General features: G+C 38.8%; 1 protein-coding gene across 21 annotated transcripts in view; it reads right to left on the bottom strand.

Annotated features, from left to right (window-relative positions):
* Nucleotides 1-16,652, bottom strand: part of LOC308411944 (uncharacterized protein) — a 47,231-nt gene that overhangs the window by 26,020 nt on the left and 4,559 nt on the right. For 15 of the 21 annotated variants that reach the window (XR_013974483.1, XR_013974484.1, XR_013974485.1 and 12 more), the window contains 3 exons: nucleotides 15,068-15,170; nucleotides 9,312-14,614; nucleotides 129-226 (listed from right to left, as the gene is read on the bottom strand). The gene's annotated coding sequence lies outside the window, so the exon portion shown is untranslated. Of the gene's footprint in view, nucleotides 1-128; nucleotides 2,370-4,437; nucleotides 4,485-9,311; nucleotides 14,615-15,067; nucleotides 15,171-16,652 lie in introns of all 21 variants that reach the window. The other 6 variants (XR_013974499.1, XR_013974500.1, XR_013974482.1 and 3 more) reach the window with 5 other exon arrangements.

Below are 16,652 nucleotides of genomic sequence, written 5' to 3'. Positions count from 1 at the left end.
CCAGGATGCAAAAGATAAAGCTGATGTTAACAGGTTTTTCAATAAAAATAAGGTAAAATAAAATGAAATAAATAAATAAACAGCTGTGCACACAGCTTCAAAAAGTGTAATTGTGATATTTTTCTCACCTTTTGTGTTGAAGTCATTGTTTCCTCTGTAGTGGCTGAGCTGAGTCCAAATGGATGAAACTGTCCTTCTGCTGCTCCACCAGACTCCTGTTACTCAGCTGGGACACACACAAAAAATACAATATATATATATATTAGGGGTGCAACGATACACAAAATTCACGGTTCGGTTCGGTTCGATACTTTGGTGTCACGGTTCGATATTTTTTCGATACAAAAAAAATGTTCATGCCTTTTTAATTTGTCATTTATTAAAATTATAAATATATATTTTAACTCAAAAGTACAGTTTTTAAATTTAACCCTAACCCTTGTGCGCGTTTTTTATTTTGACAGCGAATGCGCACCTGCGGACCACTTATGTGCAGCCCTGGTTATTTAGCTCATCATATTGCAGCCACAGAAATTCTTTTGTCCATGAAACCATAAAGCTGCACTTTCTTTTTGCCTTATAGTCTGATTTGTCATAACTTTTCTGTTTTGTGGTAAGCTTTTCTTTGGCTGTCACTTCTTCACCCTGACCTGTCTTATTTGGCTCAGCAGAACTAAAATATATATCCTGCTGCTTTTACACAGGCACTCACATAAGCTCAGCGATTCTCTGCGCGATCAACCTCTCACATGTTTAAGCTGGGGGAGATTTCACTTGTCATGTTTGCATAGTAAGCTAACGATTAATAAGACGATGTCAGAGGAATTGGTGCGCAAATTATCATCACTCACATATCAGTGCTGTCGCTCTCTATACACAGTTCGCGCGATTGCAAAGTGAAAGCAAAAAAACAAGCGCAAATTAAAACGCGATTTCAATATGTCACATTTTGACAGTGGCTCACCGATGCCAATGACATAATTACCCAGCTACATTTCCGAAAGAATGCAAAAGCATTGACATATATTTTTCCTTCCTACAATAGCCCGACGGGCAGGGCAGAGATAGATTTTGGTACCCCGACTGAAAAAATCGCTACCCCCGGGACGTTGGGCTAGCGATATTGCGAGCCCTGTATCTGATTGAGGAATCACTCATCTTTGGAAAAGAGAGTTTATTACAGAGAAATGTCTCTTTCCAAAATAAGAGCTATACTATCCGCTTCTTCTGGGCTATATTCTCAGCAGCATATTAAACAGCTGTCTAAATGACTCGGCTAAAGTTAGTAGCATGCTTGCTTTTTTTTGTCTGCTTCCACTTGTCTTTGCACTAGGATGATGTCGGCGTAAATGTGCAGTCATATTCGTTGTGTTCCCACTAGTGCTTTCAGGTTAATCTCGTTGAAATGACCTTAACGCCACAACACGGCAAATCTCCGTTAACGAGCTACCGCCGATCGCCCCGTGCATGGGGCTAGACGGCCAACACGTTAACGAGCTAACTGCGCTAACACACTAGTTCCCACCCATGTAATTGAGCATTGCATGGCACATCCAACATACTGTTTTACTTTAGTCCATGACTCGCTTACCTTCAGGGTCATACGTCACATGAAAACCAAAATAATTCCAAACGCCAGATCTGAATGAGAGTGGTGGAGGTCCATGTTGCTGAGAGCTTAACTTCTATCTTGCTAGCTTGCCCTGCGCTCTTCCTTCTGACTATGCTGTCTGTGTTGAGCGCTCAGTGGATCTGCGCTCGACAGTGCAGCCTAGGCGGAGTAGTCAAACGCAGATTCACTGAGCGCTCAACACAGACAGCATCGTCAGAAGGAAAGTTGATAAAATAAATTACAAATTTTGTATTGTTCGATACATATGCGTACCGAACCGAAAGCACTGTATCGAACGGTTCAATATCGATACGAATATCGTTGCATGGACAAAATTATTTCTGTGGCTGCAATATGACGAGCTAAATAACCAGGGCTGCACATAAGTGGTCCGCAGGTGCGCATTCGCTGTCAAAATAAAAAACGCGCACAAGGGTTAGGGTTAAATTTAAAAACTGTACTTTTGAGTTAAAATATATATTTATAATTTTAATAAATGACAAATTAAAAAGGCATGAACATTTTTTTTGTATCGAAAAAATATCGAACCGTGACACCAAAGTATCGAACCGAACCGAACCGTGAATTTTGTGTATCGTTGTACCCCTAATATATATATATATATATATATATCTGTCTGTGAAGGTTCTTAGTCATCCAGGTCATCGTAGTCTAAGGAGCTTGGAAAGAAAAGCGTCTGGACTTCTTTGAGTTGCTTGAAGACGTTTCACCTCTCATCTGAGAAGCTTCTTCAGTTCTAAGGGTCAAATGGTGGAGAGTCCAAGATTTAAACCCAGTGGGAGTTTCCTCCAAAGAGGGACAAAGGACCTCCTGATGATCCTGTACCTCAGGGGTGTCCAAACTTTTTTCACTAAGGGCCACATACATAAAAATATAGGAGGGGCTGGGCCACTTACTAGAAATTAGGTTTAGAAATTAGGGGCGTGTGAACCTAATCAAAATGAGTATTCTCCCGCGTTTACAGTGGGGCAAAAAAGTATTTAGTCAGCCACCGATTGTCATCATTTTAAGTGGGGGAACTTGCACAGAGGTCAGTAATTTGCACCAGAGGTACACTTCAACTGTGAGAGACAGAATGTGAAAAAAAATTCCATGAATTCACATGGTAGGATTTGTAAAGAATTTATTCGTAAATCAGGGTGGAAAATAAGTATTTGGTCACCTCAAACATGGAAAATCTCTGGCTCTCACAGACCTGTAACGTCTCCTGTAAGACGCTTTTCTGTCCCCCACTCGTTACCTGTATGAATGGCACCTGTTTGAACCCATCATCTGTATAAAAGACACCTGTCCACAGCCTCAAACAGTCAGACTCCAAACTCCGCCATGGCCAAGACCAAAGAGCTCTCGAAGGACACCAGGAAAAGTATTGTAGACCTGCACCAGACTGGGAAGAGTGAATCTACAATAGGCAAGCAGCTTGGTGTGAAAAAATCAACTGTGGGAGCAATCATCAGAAAATGGAAGACATACAAGACCACTGATAATCTCCCACGATCTGGGGCTCCACGCAAGATCTCATCCCGTGGGGTCAAAATGATCATGAGAACGGTGAGCAAAGATCCCAGAACCACACGGGGGGACCTGGTGAATGACCTGCAGAGAGTTGGGACCAAAGTAACAAAGGTCACCATCAGTAACACACTACAACGGCAGGGAATCAAATCCCGCAGTGCCAGACGTGTTCTGCTGCTGAAGCCAGTGCATGTCCAGGCCCGTCTGAAGTTTGCCAGAGAGCACATGGATGACACAGCAGAGGATTGGGAGAATGTCATGTGGTCAGATGAAACCAAAGTAGAACTTTTTGGTATAAACTCAACTCGTCGTGTTTGGAGGACGAAGAATACTGAGTTGCATCCCAAGTAAACCATACCTACTGTGAAGCATGGAGGTGGAAGCATCATGCTATGGGGCTGTTTTTCTGCCAAGGGGACAGGACGACTGATCCGTGTTAAGGACAGAATGAATGGGGCCATGTATCGTGAGATTTTGAGCCAAAACCTCCTTCCATCAGTGAGAACTTTGAAGATGAAACGAGGCTGGGTCTTCCAACATGACAATGATCCAAAACACACCGCCCGGGCAACAAAGGAGTGGCTCCATAAGAAGCATTTGAAAGTCCTGGAGTGGCCTAGCCAGTCTCCAGACCTCAACCCCATAGAAAATCTGTGGCGGGAGTTGAAAGTCCGTGTTGCTCGGCGACAGCCCCAAAACATCACTGCTCTCGAGAAGATCTGCATGGAGGAATGGGCCAAAATACCAGCTACTGTGTGTGCAAACCTGGTACAGACCTATAGTAAATGTTTGACCTCTGTTATTGCCAACAAAGGTTATGTTACAAAGTATTGAGTTGTATTTTTGTTATTGACCAAATACTTATTTGCCACCCTGATTTACGAATAAATTCTTTACAAATCCTACCATGTGAATTCATGGATTTTTTTTTCACATTCTGTCTCTCACAGTTGAAGTGTACATCTGGTGCAAATTACTGACCTCTGTCATCATTTTAAGTGGGGGAACTTGCACAATCGGTGAATGACTAAATACTTTTTTGCCCCATTGTATTATATCCCCTACAAATGCTACCTTTATTGATCACTCAGAAAGTTTCTTGTGATATAGAAAAAGCCTTTTCAAAATTTATCTGGCGTGGCAAGAAACCTAGATTAAGGATTGGAACTCTACAACTGCCTATAGATAGGGGAGGCTTAGGCTTACCAAATTAAATTTTTTATAATTGGGCATGTCATAGCCGTGTCTTATGGGAGTGGCTACATGCTTATCGAAATTCTCACTCTCACCTAGACTCTTGGTCCACTTTACGTTATTCCCTTTGGAGCTTAGCTGTCTGTGACAAAAAAAACAATATTAAAAATGGGGATTAAGAATAACCCAATCATTTATAATACAATAAGGGTCTGGGGGGAAATGCGTAAAAGGTTGGGTAGAGAAGATTGTTTCTCAGTAAAGGAGTCAAGAATGAAGTGCAAAGATTTTGTTCCAGGAATGTCTTGTAGCATGTTCGAGAAGTGGCACAAAAAGGGATTAACCCTTTAAGACCTACCATAGAACCAAGTTCGCCAGAGCTTATATTATATTTTTACATGCTGTGGAGCCATTTTTGGGAGCATTTCAAGTTGCTATACATCAATACAACCATTATAGCCCAAACTTTAATAATATGTCTGCATTAGGTGCATAGTAATTACATAAATTGCAAAAAAGTGCAATAAACTACAAAAAAATTGAAAATCGTTTTTGTTTTTTTAACATATATTTCTAGTTAGAGAAATTTAAGAGGCTTATCCCTCAAAACTGTAAATACAAAAAAGTTACACAAACTAGTTTCCCACCACAGGAAATTTATTTTGAGTGTCTTCATAGTTTTATTTTTGAAATACACCAATTTTTATATACTGCAGGAAAAACGAAAATAAATATTATAGTGCAAATTTGCAAAATAACAGAATATGCATCAAAATAAACTATTTCCAGCAGTGCAATATGAGTCTTAAGCATCCCAGAAACGACACAGAAAGTCATAAAGTCAAACATAACTTTTTAAAACACATAACAAGTAAAACACAAGCTCATAAGGCCCCGATCGTAAAAAAACTACATTTCCGCAAAATGACGTCACTTCCGGTTTCGGGCAGGTCATGCGGTCATGTGATAGTTCGCGCTGATGGACGTAGGAAGTGTTACAAACAGCTGATGGATCGGCGAAGCGTGTTTCTGGAATATCATGTTTTTGTTGCTGCAAGTGATTTTTATGCAGTTTTTGCAAAGCTATATGTGGAAGGAAACTGTGACCTAGGACAAGCTGATGGCATAAGATGTAAGTACAACTCCTCCAGTTTCATATGCAAAAAAAATTATTGCGCTAGCTTACTTGGTTGCAGAGCTACCGGGATTTAAAAATAGTTACGCAAAACAGAGCGTACCCGCTCCGATCGGCTGTAAAGGGTTAAGGGTAATTGGCGATTTGTATCAAAACAACACACTGATTAACTTTGAGCAATTGCGGGTGTGTGTGTGGATGTGTTTTTTTTTTCTTTTTTCTGTTTAGTTGTTATGTTTTATGATATTCTTGATAACGAATAAAAATTGTATATCTAAAAATAAAAAAGAAATTAGGTTTAACTTTAGTGTATTAAAGTTAGAAAAATCAGTTAAAAGTTGTCAAATATTATTGCGCCGTATTTGATAGCTTGCTGCGAGACCTCACACCGTGCACATCTACTGCGGTTAGGTTGCCTGTTATCGGACCTGGAGTTAGCAACATCCCCAAAAACCCAAAGAGTAGAGTCCTGGCCCCTAGCCCTGCCAGTGTAGCAGAAATGATGACGGCAGCAGCAGCCTTTCTTCTCTGCGTGAGTAGCTTAATGTTGTTCGCGTGCAATTTACGTTAAGTAGGCTAACCACGTTATTACATTAATGCATGTAAGGTGAACTAGCAAACATCATCATAGTTACATGCGGCTGTCTTCTTTTTTGATGGCAGATACTCCCTTCACCCTGGCCAAAAAGGCTAAAATGACCAAAGAAAAAGTGGAAAACAGTTAAACATGAGAGGTTTTGGACAAAGTTTGTGTTTTTTACATTGTTTAAGCACTGCTTCCAGCCAAGAGTGATACCATATACAGTTGTGGTCAAAAGTTTACATACACTTGTAAAGAATATAATATAATGGCTCTACTGAGTGTCCCGTTATTTCTAAAACTCTGATTTTTCTCTGATAGAGTGATTGGAACAGATACTTCGTTGTCACAAAAAACATTCATGAAGTTTGGTTCTTTAATGACTTTATTATGGGTTAACAGTAAAAAGGTGATCACATTTTCTGGGTCAAAAATATACATACGGCAACATGAATTAGCAATTTTGGTGACTTAGAAAGTTGTCAGTGAACTGAGCTTCATAGCATGGCCTCTTAACTTCTTGTGAGTGATTATGAGTGATGACAGCTGGTGACTTCTCTTAGACCAGTTAAATAGGGCTCATTGGATACAAACGCCCACAAACACTACAATAGGAAAGTCAAAGGAGCTCAGCATGGATCTGAAAAAGTGAATTATTGACTTGAACAAGTCAGGAAAGTCACTTGGGGCCATTTCAAAGCAGCTGCATGTCCTAAGAGCAACAGTGCAAACAATTGTTTGTAAGTATAAAGTTCATGGCACTGTTTCGTCACTGCCAAGATGAGGAAGAAAACGCAAGCTATCACCTGCTGCTGAGAGAAAATTGGTCAGGAGGGTGAAGAGTCAACCAAGAATCACCAAAAAGCAGATCTGCCAAGAATTAGAAGCTGCTGGAACACAGGTGTCATTGTCCACAGTCAAACGTGTTTTGCATCTCCATGGACTGAGAGGCTGTCGTGCAAGAAAGAAGCCCTCGCTCCAAAAGCGGCACCTTAAGGCTCGACTGAAGTTTGCTGCTGATCACGTGGACAAAGATAAGACATTCTGGAGGAAAGTTCTGTGGTCAGATGAAACAAAAATCAAGCTTTTTGGCCACAATGTCCAGCAATATGTTTGGAGGAGAAAAGGTGAGGCCTTTAACCCCAAGAACACCATGCCTACAATCAAGCATGGTGGTGGGAGTATTATGCTGTGGGGCTGTTTTGCTGCCAATGGAACTGGTGCTTTACAGAGAGTAAATGGGATAATGAAGAAGGAGGATTACCTTCACATTCTTCAACATAACCTAAAATCATCAGCACGAAGGTTGGGTCTCGGGCACAGTTGGGTGTTCCAACAGGACAGTGACCCCAAACACACATCAAAAGTGGTAAAGGAATGGCTAAGTCAGGCTAGAATAAAGGTTTTAGAATGGCCTTCCCAAAGTCCTGACTTAAACCTCATTAAAAACATTAAAGATAATGCTGAAGAAACAAGTCCATGTCAGAAAGCCATCAAATTTAACTGAACTGCACCAATTCTGTCAAGAGGAGTGGTCAAAGATTCAAATAGAAGCTTGCCAGAAGCTTGTGGATGGCTACCAAAGGCACCTAATTGAAGTGAAAATGGCTAAGGGACATGTAACCAAATATTAGCACTGCTGTATGTATATTTCTGACCCAGCAGATGTGATCACTTTTTTCTGTTAACCCATAATAAAGTCATTAAAGAACCTAACTTCATGAATGTTTTTTGTGACAACGAAGTATCTGTTCCAATCACTCTATCAGAGAAAAATCAGAGAGTTTTAGAAATAACGGGACACTCGGTAGAGCCATTGTATTATATTCTTTACAAGTGTATGTAAACTTTTGACCACAACTGTATGCCCCATAGCTGCAGAAAAGGCTAACATTGTTATCTTTTTACAAAAAAGCAGCTGAACATGAGAGGTTTTTGGACCAATTTTGTGTTCTCCATTCTTTAAGCACCAGTTCGAGCACTGTTTAAGTACCGGCACGGATTCAAAAGTACCGGTTTGGCACCAGTATCGGATAAAACCTAAACGAAACCCATCCCTAATCAGGGCCTTATGAGCTTATACTTGTGTTTTTAAAAGTTATCTTTGACTTTATGACTTTCTGTGTCGTTTCTGGGATGCTTAGAACTCATATTGCACTGCTGGAAATAGTTTATTTTGATGCATATGCTGTTTTTTTGCAAATTTGCATTATAATATTTATTTTCGTTTTCCTGCAGTATATAAAAATTGGTGTATTTCAAAAATAAAACTATGAAGACACTTAAAATAAATGTCCTGTGGTGGGAAACTATTTTGTGCAACTTTTTTGTATTTACAGTTTTGAGGGATAAGCCTCTTAAATTTCACTAACTAGAAATATATGTTTAAAAAAACGATTTTACATTTTTTTGTAGTTTATTGCACTTTTTTGCAATTTATGTAATTACTATGCACTTAATTCAGACATATTATTAAAAGTTGGCCTATAATGGTTTTATTGATGTATAGCAACTTGAAATGCTCCCAAAAATGGCACTACAGCATGTAAAAATATAATATAAGCTCTGGTGGACTTGGTTCTATGGTAGGTCTTAAAGGGTTAATATGCTGCTGCGAATATACCCCAGAAGAAGCGTATAGTATAGCTTTTATTTTGGAAAGAGCCATTTCTCTGTAAAAAAAACCCCTCTATTTTCCAAAGATGAGTGATTTCTCGATCAGATCAAAAACTGTACTTTAGAGTTCAAATATATATTTAGAATTTTAATAAATGACAAATTAAAAAGGCATCAACATTTTTTTTTGTATCGAAAAAATATCAAACCGTGACACTAAAGTGTCGAACCGAACCGTGAATTTTGTGTATCGTTGCACCCCTAATACATACACATATACACACATACAATATATATGCAAAATCAGCTTTTGTATATCGGCTTTATTTACGCTGGAAGTACATGAAATACACATGCATCTGGAGATCATCCTATGAAGTCCTATTCTAAAGGCTGATTTCCCTCCCCCAGGCTTGTATCTGTGCCTTCCTGGGGGTGGGGGTTGGTTGTTCTCTTGCCCTGCAGCCCATCCTTTTGTTCATATTCCAAGACCATTTTTCTGTATGTATTCTTACCCCCTAGCAACCGCCATTTTATAATGTTGCAAGCAATCACAAACTCTACAGTCCAATGTATACCAAGCAATCTATTATTCTCAACAGAAACTGAACCCACATTAAAGTTAGCTCGGTGCTTACCTTCAGATGAGCCCACAAACCGAGAGCAACTTCGTGATGAAGCTGGAAGTCTTTCCAAACAGGAAACAGATCAGGGAGCAGAGACCCACGTGGTTCGGATCCAGGAGACAAGGGTGTGCAGATCGATGCAGATATCGATCTAAACGTTGGTAGTGGTATATTTTCCTGTAAGTTTACTACTTTACTCCCGTTTCATGAAAACGCAGCTCTCTCTGCTCGACTCCTCTCCTGCACACACACTTTCTCCGCCCCTTTTTCCTGGCTCCGTGGTGATTTGGTACTGTGCGGTCACGTGACTCAGCTGCGCAACGTAACCACGTGGGGTTTTATTTCAAAATTAGTGCCCATCTCCTTTTCCTAAACTCTTTTCCTTGGCCTCCATCAAAACGTCATCGTGGGAAGTAGAATTACCAAGTACTCAGGGAAAGAGAGGAGCGGTGCTGAGAACTGGAACAGGCTGTATCCTAATTCAGGTTCTGAATAACGGTTCACAAGGGCCGCGTACTCAAAGACCGCTAAGGCCGGAAGTGCGAGGCTTATAGGCTTGTGAAATGGGATGGTCTAGCCTCCGTCGCGCTGCCCAGGTTGCCTAGCAACCATGATACTAACCGCTGGAAACGTTTCATACAGGTTTATTTGACAGAAATGGCGAAGAACATATTTTGTACATTTGTTTGTGTGTTTCTACACGAGCTTTGTGTGATTTAATAAGTATCTGAGGCTGAGACCACAGGACTGTAAAACATGATTGTTGGGCTTCATTTCTGTACTGAACAGTCATTTAAGATCAGCTAGTAAATAACAATTAGCTAATGTTGTTTATGAGACTAAAGTCAGTGTAAATATGATATGGCCAATATTATAGTTATTATATTAATCATTATTAGTTATTACAGCAGTGAGTTTGAACTCTCAAATCAAATCACTTTTATTGTCACATCACATGTGCAGGTACACTGCTGAGTACATGTGAGTGAACTCTGTGTCAAATACTGAGCTTCAGTAAAGATTCAAGTTGCAGTTATTTATATTTCCCATCACCTTAAATCCTCATTCAAAGAAAAGTATCTTTTACATATACATGTATTATATATAAGAGACAAATATTGTTCATTTAATTTGTTGGCATTACTAAATTTGGCTCAATGCTTAGTCCTAAAGTGTATATTTATTTTCTTACTCTTCTTATATACATTGTTTGTTCACTCGCACTGCTGTAACTGGAGCCTCGTCGTCTCGTCTCTCTATATTCTGTACTGTATGTAGCAGAGATGACAATAAAGTTTACTTTGACTTCAGCAGCAAGCAGGCGCACCGAGGGCTCTCGCGCTCACTTTTTGCTGGTAGAATGTCAAAAATACATCGGTGCAAATTATAAGTCTGTATTATAATGTCTGGTGTTTTCGTGTTTGGTGGTTTATTTTCAGTTTTTTTTTTTTTTTAATCTTGCGAGTTGGTTAATAGATGCCGCTTCAGCCCAACACACATCAAACGTGTGACGCATGGTCAGGCTCCCTCTGTTTCGCTTATTGGTGCGCAGGGTACCCCCCTCACTTCGAGAGTTGACGTGCAGGGTCCTCTTATTGAATACTATAGAGCTCTCTAAACGTTGTTTATTGACGAAACGAGATTTCCGCGGAAGAGCCTGTTATCTGTATATTTATGCATTTCCAAAATCGCATTGTAGTGACTGAACACAATGAATTATAAATGGAAACAACAACCTGAAAAACAGCAGATAAGTTAAATACATTTGTATCGCTTACTGCATTTATGGAAGGAGTGGTGTATGCTGGGTAATGGCACAGCTAGCACCTGGCTGACTTTATTCACCAGCTTCGGATGTTATCAGTCCATACAATGGACGTTATTAGCACAAATCAGTCCCAGAGATATGGGCCATCTCCACCTGCTAGATTGTTCCGGGGCTGTTATCATCCATCCAGATGGAGGATCACTAACAGTTCAGTTCAGTTCATTTTTATTTCAAACATGTGTATTCACAATCATTACAAAATATAATTCTATACTTTTGTTCGAAAGGGAGTAGGCAGACGTTATTAGTCCCTACCCCTCAAATTTTACCTCTCATTGATTTAATTTTCTTTTAGCCTTAAATTAAACAAACAACATATAAAGTAAAAGTAAAGCAAAGACAAAACAAACAAAGAAAACAAATAAACAAGCCCCACCACAATATAGCTACTTTCATATAAATAAGGACTGAGTTGGAATGAAAGCAACAACAGAGTTAGCTAACTATGCTCCCGATTTGTTTCCTCTCCTCCCAATAAATAAATCTCACATAAACGTGCACTCAGTTCAACATAAAGACTGGAGAAATGACCCGCAACAAATGATATATAAACAACAAAAATAATCGGGTCAGACTGTATTACTTTAACAGCCTGCGATATGAATTTTCCTCCCCACGACATTTGCGCATTCCTTACCTCGCAGGAATCCTCCATTATTCTGAGAATTACCCAGAATCCCTTGCCCTTTGTGAATGTTGCAGGGTGACTTTTTCAACAGTAGGTGGCGCCAATGTCCCATTTAACGGGATTTAACTTCAACTCTATTTAACTATGTTACACCAACAGCACCTTTTTAAGAAAAATCAAACATATTATCCTTGAAGATCATTTTAGAGTTTTTAATGAGCTGCAGGATCCTTCTTCAGTGTGGGTGGAGAACAGCCAAGTCGCCTCCTGTGATAAACCTCCACATGTACCATTGAAAACAGTTAAATTACTTTGAATCTGAAATCATGGCTCAAACTACTTTTTCTGAGACCATTTCTTTATTTTTCACACCAAACTGTTTAATAAGATAAACTCTACACAGACTTCATCAAATATAACTAACACTTTAACAGTATCAGGATTTCGTAATACAAACTTCAAATCAACAAGAAAATAGCAGCAAACATGTGGATCAAAATTCATTAAAAAACAACATGTGGACTTCAAGGACTAAATACACTAAAGTGAAAGGAGGAGCAAAAATAGAGGTTTAACAGAATTTGAATTAAGTAAAAGTAGTCACCTGTGATCTTTACAATGGTCCAGATGTGTGCTGCTGTTTTTAACTTTCAACATTTCTTTGCTGCCACTGTGAATACGAATGTGGTCTTTGCCTAATTAAATAAAGGTTACACTGACTCACTGCTTCATCTTCTGGTACAAACTGGTATTACATGGAAGTACAGCCCAAAACCAGTTTAGCTTGAGTTTCTTTTTTCTGGACATAAAGTCACAGCAGGTGTTGTTTCAAAGCTGGTGGACAGATTTGGTTCATTTTGGAAGTTTTAAGAGCAACTGCTGTGAAAACATTTGTAGTTTTGGGAGAAAATGATTTAAGAGAAGATTTTACCACAGCAAAAGATTAAATATGAATGAAGAATTGAAATTAAATGGTAAATGGCCTGTATTTATATAGCGCTTTACTAGTCCCTAAGGACCCCAAAGCGCTTTACATATCCAGTCATCCACCCATTCACACACACATTCACACACTGGTGATGGCAAGCTACATTGTAGCCACAGCCACCCTGGGGCGCACTGACAGAGGCGAGGCTGCCGGACACTGGCGCCACCGGGCCCTCTGACCACCACCAGTAGGCAACGGGTGAAGTGTCTTGCCCAAGGACACAACGACCGAGACTGTCCAAACCGGGGCTAGAACCGGCAACCTTCCGATTACAAGGCGAACTCCCAACTCCCAACTGTTAAGCCACGATCGCCCAAATTAAACTTAGGTAACACATAAAATGAATACAACTACTAAACACTACTGTGTCCTAAGGAAACAAAGATTAAAATGTAACAGGGATAACATTTTAGAGAATTAAAATCCCTCAAAGGAAAAAAAATAAACTTGATATACATATCTATACATGCAGCTTCCTAAATGTGTGTTTTTAAGTTTCCAGCCTCGGTAAAAGACTTTCCACACAAGTCACAGCTGTAAGGTTTAACTCCACTGTGGATGACTTGGTGTTTTTTTAAGCTTCCAGCCTGGGTAAAAGACTTTCCACACAATTTACAGCTGTAAGGTTTAACTCCACTGTGGATGAGTTGGTGTTTTTTTAAGTGTCCAGCCTCAGTGAAAGACTTTCCACACAATTTACAGCTGTATGGTTTAACTCCACTGTGGATAAGTTGGTGTGTTTTTAAGTTTCCAGCCTGGGTAAAAGACTTTCCACACACTTCACAGCTGTAAGGTTTAAATCCACTGTGGATGAGTTGGTGTTTTTTTAAGCCACCAGCCTCGGTGAAAGACTTTCCACACAATTTACAGCTGTATGGTTTAACTCCACTGTGGATGAGTTGGTGTGTTTTTAAGTTTCCAGCCTGGGTAAAAGACTTTCCACACACTTCACAGCTGTAAGGTTTAACTCCACTGTGGATGAGTTGGTGTGTTTTTAAGCCTCCAGCCTCAGCAAAAGACTTTCCACACAATTTACAGCTGTAAGGTTTAACTCCACTGTGGATGAGTTGGTGTTTTTTTAAGCCTCCTCTCTCGGTAAAAGACTTTCCACACTCTTCACAGCTGTAAGGTTTAACTCCACTGTGGATGAGTTGGTGTGTTTTTAAGTTTCCAGCCCGGGTAAAAGACTTCACACACATCTCACAGCTGTAAGGTTTAAATCCACTGTGGATGACTTGGTGTGTTTTTAAGTTTCCAGCCTCGGTAAAAGACTTTCCACACAAGTCACAGCTGTAAGGTTTAACTCCACTGTGGATGACTTGGTGTTTTTTTAAGCTTCCAGCCTGGGTAAAAGACTTTCCACACAATTTACAGCTGTAAAGTTTAACTCCACTGTGGATGAGTTGGTGTTTTTTTAAGTGTCCAGCCTCGGTAAAAGACTTTCCACACAATTTACAGCTGTAAGGTTTAACTCCACTATGGATGAGTTGGTGTTTTTTTAAGCCTCCACTCTCGGTAAAGGACTTTCCACACAATTTACAGCTGTAAAGTTTAAATCCACTGTGGATGAGTTGGTGTGTTTTTAAGTTTCCAGCCTGGGTAAAAGACTTTCCACACAAGTCACAGCTGTAAGGTTTAACTCCACTGTGGATGAGTTGGTGTGTTTTTAGGCTTTGAGCCAGGGTAAAAGACTTCCCACACTCATCACAGCTGTACGCTTTAACTCCACTGTGGATGAGTTGGTGAGTTTTTAAGTGTCCAGTCTGGGTAAAAGCCTTCCCACACTCGTCACAGCTGTATGTTTTCTCTCCCTTTCTTCTGTGAGGTTTGTCGGCCTCCTGAGAGCGCTGACTTCTTGCTCCATGTTGGTCCTGCAGTGACAGAGATACAAACAGCGACAGTGAGTGAAATGCAGTCGTGGACCAAACTGAAACTCCCTCCGTTGGTGGAATCAAACATATCAACAAACACATTGTTGGTGTGTTACCATCACCTTCTGGTGATAGTATCACATTACAATGATGTGCTACAATAGGAGTTGTAATGAAAATTACATTATTGAACAAATATTGATCAGTGGAGAAAATCTTTTATGCATAAGAAATTGCAAGTTCAACTGATGATATTGTTATTTCAATGTGTGCTTACAAAATATAATCTTTGTATTTTCTTGTAACTTCTGTGGTTTTTGATTTTGAATGTAGATTCTGTATATATGGTTGAGCCCAGGACGCAAAAGATAAAGCTGCTGTTAACAGGTTTTTAAAAACCAACCAGCTGTACACACAGTTTCAATAACAGTGTAACAGTGATACTTTTCTCACCTTTTGTGTTGAAGTCATTTTTTCCTCTATAGTGGCTGAGCTGAGTCCAAATGGCTGAAATTCTTCATCTGTTGCACCACCAGACTCTTCCCCTGTTATTCAGCTGGGACACACACACACACACATATATATATATATATATATATATATATATATATATATATATATATATATATATATATATATATATATATATATATATATATATATATATATATATATATATATATATATATATGTGTGTGTGTGTGTGTATATATATATATATGTGTGTGTGTGTATATATATATATATATATATATATATATATATATATATATATACACACACACATACATACATACATACACACACACACACACACACACATATATATATATACATACACACACACACACACATATATTATATATATATATATATATATATATATATATATATATATATATATATATATATATATATATATATATATATATATATATATATACACACACACACACATATATATATACACACACACATACATACATATATATATATTAGGGGTGCAACGATACACAAAATTCACGGTTCGATATTTTTTCGATACAAAAAATGTTCATGCCTTTTTTAATTTGTAATTTATTAAGATTATAAATATTTATTTTAACTCAAAAATACAGTTTTTAAATGAAATGTTGCTGAAAGAACAAAATAATAAAAGAATAAAAGAGTTTGGAAACGAGTTTATTTCAGAGAAATGTCCTTTTCCAAAATAAAAGCTATGCTATACCCTTCTTCTGGGGTAAATTCTCAGGAGCATATTGAACATATCAGGTCCCCATAAAATGAACCACTCTCAGATGGACCTCACCTCACACTCATCTTCTGGAGTGCTAGCACTTAGCTGCATATACAACAAAAACAACTTAAATAAAAATGTATTGCACAGAAAGGCCTTCCTAAATATTTTTTAAACATTTGAAATGTTCTAAAAACAAGGTATCAACCACATACAGTTCTGCATTGTTTGGGAATCCCTGACGGTATTTTCTATTCTTGGCAGAATATAAAACAAACACACCCAATCCCTGGCATGAAAATTTTTTTAAGAACCATGTTCTATAGTGTACAGAAAACACATGAAAACTTAAATCTGGTAAAGCTATACTTCACATATTTTCTGTTGTGCAGACTTGGCACCATGTAAAACAAACAAACAAAAAAAAACCCCACCATGTAAAGAATAAAAAATAAATACAAATAAAAGCTATTCTATACCCTTCTTCTGGGGTGTATTCTCAGCAGCATATATAACAAATCAGGTACCCATAAAATGAATCACTCTTTAATGGACCTCCCCTAACACTCATCTTCTGGAGTGCTAGCATTTAGCTGCATATACAGCATAAACAACTTAAATAAACGGTCCTGTTAAATACAAACCAAAACATAGTTTACTCAATTTCCATGTTCTTCTTCAGAAAAATTAGGATGTCCACATGTTCTGCTGACAGTACAGATCTGCTTGCTGTGACAATGTCACCTGCTGTGGAAAACACCCTCTCACTTGGGACAGAGGTTCCAGGTACAACCAAGTAAC

Source organism: Rhamphochromis sp. 'chilingali' (assembly GCF_963969265.1).
Source record: "Rhamphochromis sp. 'chilingali' genome assembly, chromosome: 1".
NCBI classification, from domain to species: domain Eukaryota; kingdom Metazoa; phylum Chordata; class Actinopteri; order Cichliformes; family Cichlidae; genus Rhamphochromis; species Rhamphochromis sp. 'chilingali'.
The sequence above is the reverse complement of the archived record's forward strand: the minus strand, read 5'-3'. Positions and strand labels throughout refer to the sequence as shown.